At 38.7% G+C, this 12,286-nt stretch overlaps 1 protein-coding gene across 2 annotated transcripts in view; it reads right to left on the bottom strand.

The window, feature by feature from the left end:
* Positions 1–11,160, bottom strand: part of LOC141905404 (myocyte-specific enhancer factor 2A-like) — a 28,810-nt gene extending 17,650 nt beyond the window's left edge. For both annotated transcript variants that reach the window (XM_074794254.1, XM_074794256.1), the window contains exons 1-2: positions 11,109–11,160; positions 10,035–10,146 (exon numbers count right to left, since the gene is read on the bottom strand). The gene's annotated coding sequence lies outside the window, so the exon portion shown is untranslated. The remainder of the gene's footprint in view (positions 1–10,034; positions 10,147–11,108) is intronic.
* Between the last annotated feature and the right edge of the window lie 1,126 nt (positions 11,161–12,286).

The raw sequence follows: 12,286 nt of genomic DNA, 5'->3' as shown, positions 1-12,286 counted from the left end.
ATTATAGTCAGATATTTCACATTTATTACCTGAACTCGATGTATCCGTCGAGAGCTGTGAAACTCCAGCAGCTGCTGCTGGTCAACTAGAACCACGTATAGGAGACGGGATTGGTCAAGTTTTCTGCCTTTTCGACTCAAAAGAGAACAGTTCAATAACTAACCGAACGTATACGGTTCAGTTGAGCAGATTTTTTATTCTATTGTGACGATAAATTTCATGAATAAAATGTCCGAAAGATAATGGAGAGAGAGAGAGAGGAGAGAGAGAGGAGAGAGAGAGAGAGGAGAGAGAGAGAGGAGAGAGAGCTTCGTTCATAAAAATCTGCATCATGTGACCAACGGCACAAAATTTCGTAGTATAATAGAAATTGGCGGCTATAGGTTGAAACCTCAGTCCTCGACTATTGAACCTTAGTCAAGGTTGAAAAAACACAATTGTTTCATTATTGAGTCGCTGAGATTTTCAGCTCATAATGCTTTTTCAGCCGGGGTCAAAAGAAACATGCGTTGGTCCGGCGTGGACCCTTCGGGCAGCGAATAGAACACTATGGCCGCGTCGTGAATATTGACAAAAACGCTTTGGCCACCGAACAGACCCCGCGATTAGAGCAAAAAACACTTGAATAGGAGCTTTTGTCGCTGGTTGTAGCAGCGACGCGTTCTCCGACCAGCTGGCCATACAGGATACATCATCAAACTCGATAGTCCTGATTATATCCGACCATTCATAAAAATACAGAATACCTCACTCGCTCGGGTTCCATCAGATTTTCTGAATGAACTTTCTACGACGACGGATGCTGATCAGTTTTATGAATAAACACGGCTACCGGGTTGCCGACATTTTTTTGACCCGCATAAAAACACGATACGAAACAAAATTTGAAAGCTAGAAAAAAGGCGCGAGTCTCAGCACACGGAGAAATGGGTTTACAGTCCACTCCTGATCGATAGAGAACCCACATATCGGCCTAGGTGATTTATGATTTTGACAGTGTCGAGGGTATGGCAGTCAATAGGTGGGTGATTTTGACGAGTTCCACGATAAAATACATAATGTTCAGTTCCCAGAAATAAAATATAGCGTTAGGCGAGGGCAGCGGCTTTTTAGGAGTTGACTGTATTTCAACCAACGGTTTCTTAATGAATCGTGACGTTAGTTTTCAGAATTTAAGAACTGCTGTCAGACTTCATAAAATGACGCTATGCTACGGACTGATCGATCAAAAAGGGAATTTCAACTCGCCCAAAAATGACGACCACAAAAACCGGTACATTCTACAATGAAACAGGTTTTTCAGGGCTGCACAGGCATGTCTAGAGTCAGTATAGATTGAAAACCGCAGTTGTCCTATTTGAATCAGTTATCAAGAAAATCTTCAAAATATATCTTTGACTTTCGAATTCAAACGCGATCAAGGGTTGCGCTCGAATTTGATATCATGAAATATCAGGCCGGACATGACATTTCAAATATCACTTTTCAATCCCGATTGAAATAATTTGGTTGAAATTGCTCACTAAATTTTGCTCACTGAATTTTTCCAATGTTTTCTATGCAAATTAATCTTATCAGAGTATTGAACTTATATACTGATCAATCAATCAATTAAATCAATTTCAGAAGAGTCTGTTTTTTTATTAACAACAAAACTAATAGGAGTAAACCACAGACAGGCCTATCAAATATCAGAACTGATGATACTGATGACGATTCCGCTCCAGGCATCAATAAAGTAATGTCACTAATATGGACTAACATTCAACTGTCATTGATGCACGGATTGTCATTGATGCACGGATTGTCATTGATGCTACTGTCACATTTCTCAATTCCTAGTTCATTCCTGAATGTGAATTCGGTCAGTATGACCGAAAACACACATTTAAAATTTGATTTAAAAAACGATTCAATGATGTTTCACGTGTCACATTAATGTAGTATATATACAACATCTGTCGGTAAAACTGGGACAAAATGAAATTAAAATAGCCTAAATTAGGTCACCGTGTTTCCCCATACACGCATTACGTGAAACCCACCTGATATTTATATCTCAAGCAATCGAAGTAAAAAACTTCCCGATATAAATTCAGTAGCGATGAATATATTAAAAAACCGCGCACTTCAGGTGATTTCATTCGTAAAGAAGAAATCACACCTAAACTTGTACTTACAGAGTGGCGACTACTTTACAAGACGATCGATCGACGAATTTTCAAGATTTTTTTCAGAGCAAAACGATCACCAACCGTCGGATATTTCACGTGTAATGAGCGCGCCGAGTCTAGTGAACTATTTTTTGGTGCAGGTCCAACACGAGTCCGAGAAGTAAGTAATAGGTTAGTCACGGATTGGCCGCTCGAGACCACCGTAGATACTAGAACTAGTAGAAGGGTAATATATTTTCACGCGCCGATCTGGGTCAACGATTGACGATCGAACATAAAAGAAAAAAGCACCCGTCTAAAGAACCTGTCTAAACATAAAATATTATTCAAGTGTTATGCAGGCCACCGTGGTTCAGGAAACAGTGACCACAAAACGTTTTTATTTTCTAGCAACCTGATGACCTCTCTGAATGCTTTTTCTTTCCGTCTCAAATATGTCTCGAAAAGTGGGTCAAGAAATAAATCGCGGAATTAAATGGACCTTCAGACCATGTAGCAATATCAGTCATAGAAATAGTTCGAAAAAATATCCTAAGCAACAAGCCGAGTCTCCAGCAGTCGACAGCCAGATTTTAGCATCATTTAAAATGTACAGTAGTATCTGGTGTATTTGTTATGGTTGAACCCCTGTGTAATCTGGAGATCCTCAGGTGATCTTTCAATCCAGTTCAATTGCTTTGATTACATAACGTTAAAGAACTAGCTGTGCGCCTGGGATTTAAGACATGTGGATCGCATTGTCTCGAATGAATGGGATTCTGTTAAACAAATTTCAATTGCCTCAGGCTAAGTATCTCTCTCTCTCTTGGAGCCTTTAAAGTTTGTTTTCATTCAAAACTGAAGCCAATACAAGCAGCTCCATAATGCGCTAATAGCAACTGGTTGAACAGATCCCTTCTTCTTTCTCAATTTGTTTTCATTAACTCTTAGTCTAGTGAGGGGAATTTCAACTTCTGATTTTGTGATTTGAACATAGTTTGCGGGCTAATTCAAAAAGGAGATGAGCGAATTCCGGGTATCCATTAAGAGTAAATCGATATTATTCAAGATGGCTAATATGGCGACTACATATCATCATCATCAAAGAAAAAGTCAGCCGGGAGGGAATTCATTAAACCAACGATTAACTCAGCAGCCAAATGAAGAGCGAGTTTTACCGAAAACTAAAAAGCTTCCAGCCAAAACACAAAGGCACTGGTTGAAGCCTAATGGATTTAACTTTTAGTTGACCTTTAACGTGAAAACGGTCACAGGGTACTGGTGCCGTCAAACCTGTTGTATGTCCTATGTTGCAATGAAAAGTCGGGCGTAGTGACGTATTTTTTTTAAACGATTGACCAACGTAACTGGAGCAGAAAGCTCACGACACAACCGCCGACATTCAGACAACCGCCAACGGACAAAATATGACCCAATGTTGACTGTCGTTCGTTTCACCCATTTCAGCGTAAAATCTACATTTCGAAACGAACAAAGAATAAGACGACTATCAGAAACCCGTACGGGCTTTTGAAATCTCACATTTATTTGTTTCTATGGGTTATGAGCACAGCCGGGCGGCCAGTTTAATCGCGGGCCAAGGTCGCAGTGTTTTCGCTGGAAATGAATGGATTCTCATTCGTTGCAAAACGTGTCTTTCGAGACACACGAATGATCTTATGAAACATTTCCAAGAACCGTAACAGGAATTTTGAGAGTTCAATCTTTACTCCATTATATTCTACTGTTCTGTGTATATGCGCAGTGAATGATATTCTCAAAATATAAATGAATGAATGAATGGAGCGAAATTACGAAAAAAATAATCCGTCACGCGAATCCGGTTCATACACATTAGTATTCAACAGATTTTAGAAAAATGTAGATGGCAGCACTTCCAATTGCCAAAATCACACACGTAAAAATTGTCGCGTAAAAATAAAATTTGCCATCGATCCTGAAATCTATTTCCAGCGATATTTGATGAAAAAACAGTATCGCGGCTTGAATTAGAAAATTGGAAATGACTCCAAAATAAAATGCGTATGACATAAAGTCTGCAGCCCGGAGGAGGAGAGAGAGAGGGAGGAAAGTGAGAGTTCTATTCTGAGTGCAAAACCACGAATAACATTTCTAGTAATTTATTAACAGCCGGACTTGCACTGACTTCATGATAATCCCCTCAATAGCTATTTATAGAATTTCATCCACTCGTGCACCATTTTTGAATATATTTCCATCAAAATTATTTGGTCACAGCCGATCATGAACGCACGTGGCAGGTTTCAAATTACACTTTTGGGGACGACATCACCACGCCTTGTTAACTAATGATCTTACGACGATAAGCACCTACGCATCGTCAGGATACCCCCATCCCAGTAACCATGGTAATGGAATCGTAGCGGCAGGCTTCGTCAGCTGGGTACAGCAGCAGCAGCAGCAGCAGCACCAGCAGCAGCAGTACCGGGAACGTATGGAAACCCCCAAGCTTCATTCGTCGGGTGAAAATAGGCTGCAGTTATTTATAACATGGGATTTGTGACGTAAATAGAGTGTGGATCGATAGTGATCAGAGCAGCATGCGTGCGTGCGCCTGCGTGCTGCTGAGGAGACACTTTATACCTGACTGACGCAGATCATTTAATCAACTATCAACTTCAGTTTGTGTCAGAGAAAAAAATTCATCAACTGAACAATGCCAGAATATACACCCAACAGAACATCCACCCAACAGAACATCCACCCAACAGAACATCCACCCAACAGAACATCCACCCAACAGAACATCCACCCAACAGAACATCCACCCAACAGAACATCCACCCAACAGAATATCCACCCAACAGAACATCCACCCAACAGAATATCCACCCAACAGAACATCTACCCAACAGAACATCCACCCAACAGAACATCCACCCAACAGAATATCCATCCAACCGAACAGTGGCCCAACAGAATATCCACCCAACAGAATATCCACCCAACAGAACAGTGGCCCAACAAGACAATCCACCCAACAGAATACTGGGCCAACAGAACATCCACCCAACAGAATACTGGTCCAACAGAACATCCACCCAACAAAATAATAATAATGAAAGAGATATAATATACGTTAGGTAGGTTTACTAAGTTTTTGAAAGTGACAGGGATATCTGTCTTTGGCTACGAAACAGACATAGGAAAAGTATTCCACAAAGTAATTGTTGTTGGGATGAAGAAAGGATAGAGGAGACCGCCTGTTTTTAGATCACATGATGGATCGGTATGATTATTATTTTTGAACATCATTGCTTACGTAAAATAACAACAATTTATCCAGAATATATTTTAGAACTTGAACATCGCAACTATTCATTACACGTCACTGATAGCCTTGAAGCCATCGTTCATTCACATGATGATCTCCATCCAGGGATGAACTGAACACAAAATTAAGGACAGATCCAGCATTCTAGAAAAGGGGGGAAATATGTACTCCATCACCATTACAATATAGGTGTGAAGTGATTTGCGATGGGTTCAGGGTATTTGGAAAACATTCAGCTGTATTCTGAGAGTGGCCATGCCTGTAGCCAAAGGTTTCAAACACTTTTCTGGACTTCCTGGTCCCTAGTACTGGTTACTCGATTACCTTCAATGTCTTCTACATTTCGTTAAATTTGAATCAACTTTTCCAATTTATAAAAAGAATTTACACTGAAATCTATACCATACATCGAGTGAGAAAATTAATCATCGTATAGCTATTCGATGACTTGTTTGATAGTATTCAGGTTCGGAAGCCTAAAAAATTCAGTTCAAATTTGATTGAAAATCAACTTTAAAAATTAAAATTCCCAACAAACAACCCAGGATCCAGTTCGACAGTTAAAATTAGTTCATTTTCAATGATTAACTCTTGAGTCAAATCTTAACTCACAACTGTGGAACTGGGTCCTGGTATTTGCGCCATCTGGTGTGTGCAGCTGGTACCTCATTTAAACGACCCTAACAGGACAAACTGAATCCCCTGGTGGACATGAATGAAACTATTAAATAATCGGCGAAAGACTGAGAAATTGTATCGAAAAACCGAAATCTAATAGAAAACATTTTGTAAACTGATAGCAATCCGTTATCAACCCGCGAGCGCGACATTCACATCAGTAACATCAAATACAACTTCAAACGCGATTAAAAAATCAATTCTAAAATACCAACGATGAACCGTATGAAAAAAGACGTATGCAAATATCAGGTGTAACTAGCCACACACTATAGATAGATTCCTGGCAGAATTCATCACAACCGATAACGCTTACCTTAATACAAAATAAAGCGCAAGCTATGAAATACGGTCGTCGTCAGTGTTTTTACCAGCAGGATCCAGCCCGTCTTAAAACACCAAAAACGTCTAGTGTTGTGGAACCTGTCACTCGGCGACGCGAGAAAAGTCGAGTAACTATTTTGTTATCTGTGAGACAGTTTATCATTGATTAATATCAACCGCTGAAAAATAAGCCGTTAAGATGAAGCTTACCGTAGCGCGCTTTGATTGGTCGAAACCCGACGACGACATAGACTTCGCAATATGAAATGTATCATATTCCGCCCCGTGATACGACAGTCATGAGTTGAAAAATAACGTTCGAAAAAAGAAAATCACCTTTCCGTCATTCGATTTAAGTGTCGAAAATAGACTTTTTGCGGCATTGCGAGGTTTTCGGGGCTATAAGCGGACCCCGATACCGAGAAACTATACGAGTACATCCGCGTCCAAAAATTTATCTCGTAGATTTTCTCAAATCGGTAACCGGGTAGATTTCGCTCAAGGCTTTTTGGACCGTTAAAATGTGTCCGAATTGAACGCGAATACGAATGGTAGATAATTCTGATTCACCGTCAGAAAAATATTTCAACAAATATCAGAGTTAAACGGTTATCTCCGATATATGAGTGTCTACTAGGTCTACTGTATTCCTTAATTGTCAAGCTTTTTTTTTACAGAATCTTATTGAACGCTTTGAACAAATTTATTTCTGCTCATTTTCTTCCTCACATTATAATCAAAATGATTTTCCATAATGAGGACAGAACATTCTAGACTTAGGATTCTTGGAAGTAATTCAACTTACATGATGGACACGCCCAGATGTCTTACTTTTTTTTAAAAGTCTATTCCACAAGTCACGACGAACGTGATGAGCATTTTTTTAAAGTCACGTTTGTTGCTATTTCTATATACATGGGACGGAAGATCGGTTTTTCAGTGGGCAGCATTATAAAGACATATATTAACATATCGTACCGGAACTGTTTGAAGTCATACCACAAATAACTACTCAATTCAGGCAACTTAAAGTCTTGTCTGGAATTTTTTGCGTCAAGCTAAAAAAACTATGACTTAAATGTTTTATCAAAAAATAAAATCAATCATTAATTAGAATAATTTGAATTTTCAGATATAATTAAAACTAACGCTTTGATTAGAATTTCAATATCGAGTACATTTCGAATCTGACAAAAAAAACTTCTGTGAAGCCTAAATCTTAGGGTAATTAACTGGGAGATGAAACATTCCCCAGATAGTGTCAGATGAAATCTCCATTTAGCCATAAAGAAGAAAATAGATCAGTGCGTTTATAAAACTGCATCCTAGATCATCATCAGTTTATCGACTCAATCATTTATAAAACACACTGATTTTCAAAACTTCTTTTCTCCCCTAAAAATAGTTTCTCTCTCGATGATCTGGTTATAACTGCAATCGAAGTTGACGGACAATAAACAACATTTTTATGCAATGTTTGTTTGAAATCGCGGGCGATGATGTCAATATCGACTGAGTTGAGATATGGGCGTGGATGTCAGATAATACCCGCGGGTCACTGGTGAACTTCAATGCGCTGTATAGAAAAAATACTTACAAATGTAGTGAGCGCAGTCAACTCAGACGAGACTTCAAAACAGAGTAGTCGAATACGACTTATAGCTTCATCCGAGGTGAAGTGAAATCTTACTTCGATATCTCTTAATTTTATTGAAAAATAAGGCAATATATGATAAAATCCCATAATACAATAGAAAAACGAATGCCTATACCAAGACCATGTCTATACTCACGGAAAAATGCCTAAATTCAGGTTTAAAACACAAACAGTTCACGAAGAAATGAAAAGCTACCAAGAACCAATGGATGGTTTTATCATCGAGCTTTTACCAGAGAGATGTAGAGAGAATTGAGGCAGACGCGGATCCAGCGTTTTTTCCAGAAGGGGGTTCATAGAAAACGTTAATGTTAAACTGCCGACTAAAATCTCTAATGATAGGGGCCTATACAGCAGATTGTTTGGCCAAATGGAAGATGTTATGTGGTACTGTCGCCCGCTTGGTCTTGAGTACATTCCTTCAAGAAAATGATTAAAAAAATTTTGGTAGTTGAGCAGGGGGGAGGGTCATGACCCCTGAAACACCCCTCTGGATTCGCACCTGCAAGGAGATTGGTTCAACTTTTAACCATATCATTCTCAACAAACAGAAAGTGATCAAGATTGAGAACATGCACCCTGAAGATGTTTTCACGAGCGTTTGAAGTTTTCAACGAATAAAACGTCGAGCCACGAGTTGAACTGTTGACTTCGTTCAGAGGAGTTCAATTAGAGACCCCATGGGAATTACCTCGTTTTTGGATATAAAACACGTCTTTGATTTAAACGAACGAATCGATAGGAGCATCAGACTTCTCAGTGTTCGTCGATTAACTGTTCTCATATATCAAAAGTGAAATAATAATGTCATCATCATTTCGGTTTTCACGAAGAACATGAGGACATAAAAGGCCGAACGCTTGAGGCCATTAGCACCAGCCATCAACAGGTGAATGATCGACAGTCCACGAACCCCTGTTTAAACCACACAGCTGAATGTGCCCAAGGACTGTCTTAATGGACAAGAACTAACTGGTGAAAATTATTCAATATTCGCCGATAAAACCTATACCAATTTACTGAGACGTTTTTCGTGAAGTTTTTTGAGTTCGTTTGAAAATTATGCCTCCGAGGCTCGAATGGATTTCGTTTTGGTCGTGACCCGTAAAATCGATAGCGGCTCAGTAGTGACATCGGTAGAGATGGAAGCTTCGTGATAGATAGATAAAAGTGTGAAAAGAAAGAAGATCTGTTCGGAGTCATCGACACACCCACTGCGAATAAACCTGCAGAAATACTGACATTTAGAATTCACGTGTTTCCCCCTCGAGGCGATGATGATCCACAACAAATGAAAATACACAAACACATAGTCACCGCGTCGACATAGCAATATTATTATATATTTGGCAGAGTTTTCACTGCGCGTATCAAATAATACCTAAATAAAATGTAGATACTATAGTAAACTGTGGCTCGAACTGTATCGTGTCTGAATAATTTATACTTTCGAGATGTACTGAAGCAGGGATGAAAACAAGATAGAAGGAAAACTTTTTAAACCCATTAAGTACTTGTGGAGTGGATTATCCTTTCTAATTGAAAATGCATCAGAAGCATTTATTGGGGAGGGAGGGGGAGGGGAGGACCAAGGGTGGTACGACTAGACATTTAAGAAGGTCAGTTCAGCATTATCATCGCGATCCATTAATTTGCGATGGGTTTTTGCTTAAGTTTAGGTCCAAGATAAGAAAACCTCGACATAAAAAATTTCAGTAACGAGAATTACCTGAAAAAAGCAGTCATTTAAGTGTAATTTGAAGAACTGGCCTCAGTTCTTTAGTTCTCGGTTTGATTTGACGGTTCTGTTAAAGCTAATATATTTCAATATTTCCACTCCAAGTCTAATTCATGCAGTAAACTGTGGAACTGGGTCCTTGATGGTTTTTTCTTAAATGAAGCCTACCTGATAAATAAACTGTGACCAAGAATCTGTAGTCGGCAGCACAAATTCTCGAGGAGTATTATAAACGATCGAGTAAGATGTTCAGGAAGGCGATTTATTTATCGATGAGCGTCTGAAACAAATCAACATCAGCTTGAAAATTATTTCATTCCGGACCTATACAGTAGGCATAGAGTAGGCTAACTTATAGTTGAGACTTCAGGTGGTTTCAATATATTGGATAAAACTCTTTCTTAAACACAGCTCTGGCACAAAAGATCAATTACAATTGTCTAGAAAAGATACTGGGGTTAGGCTGAAAGTGAAAAAGTGCCTAGGCCTTCATTTTAGTAGGGCGGTAAATTTGTAATCTTAGCTACTAGTAGAGGGTTAATTAGGGCTAGGCCTATCTAAAACAGATTAGGTCCTATTGGAATTCATATAACAGGGCACATTTTATAGACCCAAAGGTTTTTAATTTTAGAAGAGAAAATGCAATGTCAATATCAGGGAATACCCTGATCCGTGGTTTCAACTTAAAACACTTCCACAGTTCAATTTATTATAGGGGCCTACATGTCTTTTTGGTAGTTGACTTGAGTAGCCATTTTATCGACAGAGGAACTGTAAGTATTCATCTTATACAATAAATCCCAAAACAAAATTGATATATCAAAATTGGGGAATCCCCTAACGGATGCTATTTCGAGTTGTGGCCTGTTGCCCACCCAGCTGGCTTTTCAACAGTGTCTCCGTCATTACACCGCCACCGGTTACCGTGTTATTTATAGACACTTGATGAGTTCAAATTGACAAGCGCCACTGAGCATATAGTACACGATGGCGCATTCTCATTCATTCATGTCAATTTAACGCAATCACAAGCACCGAGGCCGGTTGAAGCGGAGACAGGCCTGACTCTGACTGACAATCATGACAACCAGATTCAGTCACTCCTCAAACTCGGCCAGTCCGTGTATGTCAATCAACGATCAAATACGAAACAAGCGCGTTCGATTAGAATACGACGACTACAACACACATTATAAACAACGACAACAAATATGAGGAGAGATTATGTCTATTTTTACTGACCAGTAGAGCAGTGTTTGTCCTATTGAGCTATTTTTGGATGGAAAACATGAATCTCTCCGGAATCTACAGCTAATTTTAGATGAACTGTATTCGTTCGCGCGTCTAAAACGATTCTATCAAAAGCCGAATTTACTTTATTCTAATTGTTTTATATTTCAGAGTGTATAATCAATATATTGGTGTAATATCAGTGTTTTGTCGGCGAGGAAAAATATTGAAAATTTGTAATAAAGTACGAACTATATTTTGAGCGCATTGAATAATCCTAGAAATGGCCGGTTCGCCGCCTATGTAAATATATGAAATGACGTCATTGGCACGAGACTCCTTCCTCTTCACTATTTAGATGGCGACACCGTACGGTTGAAATAGGGGCACTGGGTTCCTTGCGGGTGGTTACCTCCAAGACTTAATGTAATTGAAAAAAAAGATATTCTCCTTTTTCTTACGTACTGGGGAAAATGAAAATTGCAATGGGTCATCTCCATCCATACATTCATAGAAATACACTCCTTAAAATTAAAAACCAAACGAGGAATTATTGCTAAGTACATTTTTTAAAGACATTTACATAAATAACTGAAGGCTACAACAAAGATACAATCTTATATTTATGTACCAGTACATAACAGTAAAAATAACGTAAACGCTCATAATTACCACTGATAAGAGTTTTAAAATTATATCATTCATGTAATTTAAATGAAGCCAAGGATCTAATCATTAAACTAGGGGTTCAGGGACACCATGCCCACTTGGGAACACAATGTAGTTAGTTACTTCATCATTTTCATTAATTGGTTGGGCTTATACCTTATACCTTTTTGTGGTTTGTGAAAATATCCAGTCTAACCACAGACAGGTTACTAACTTGGTGAAAAGTGGTTTAAGATGCTGAACTATCAATTTCAATAATCAACACCCCCTGGTGAACATATAGATACAAACACAATCATTGAACATGTCGTGAGCTACAGTTATGCAACTGATTGTGGTCCCAAAAATAGCAAAGGTATCAATAAAGTGTCAAATGGGGTAAAGGTTACATGCACTGTGAAAAAGTTTACTCTGTAGTCCGAAATTGAGTCTAAAATCGAATGTTTTGATCGAATGATGAATCATATCGAAATACTGTTTTTTTCTATCTGAAAACCATCTTTGACCAATTAAACTGACAA

The sequence above is a fragment of the Tubulanus polymorphus genome, chromosome 5 (genome assembly GCF_964204645.1).
Source record: "Tubulanus polymorphus chromosome 5, tnTubPoly1.2, whole genome shotgun sequence".
Lineage (NCBI taxonomy): Eukaryota > Metazoa > Nemertea > Palaeonemertea > Tubulaniformes > Tubulanidae > Tubulanus > Tubulanus polymorphus.
This window is presented reverse-complemented; position numbering and strand designations above follow the sequence as displayed.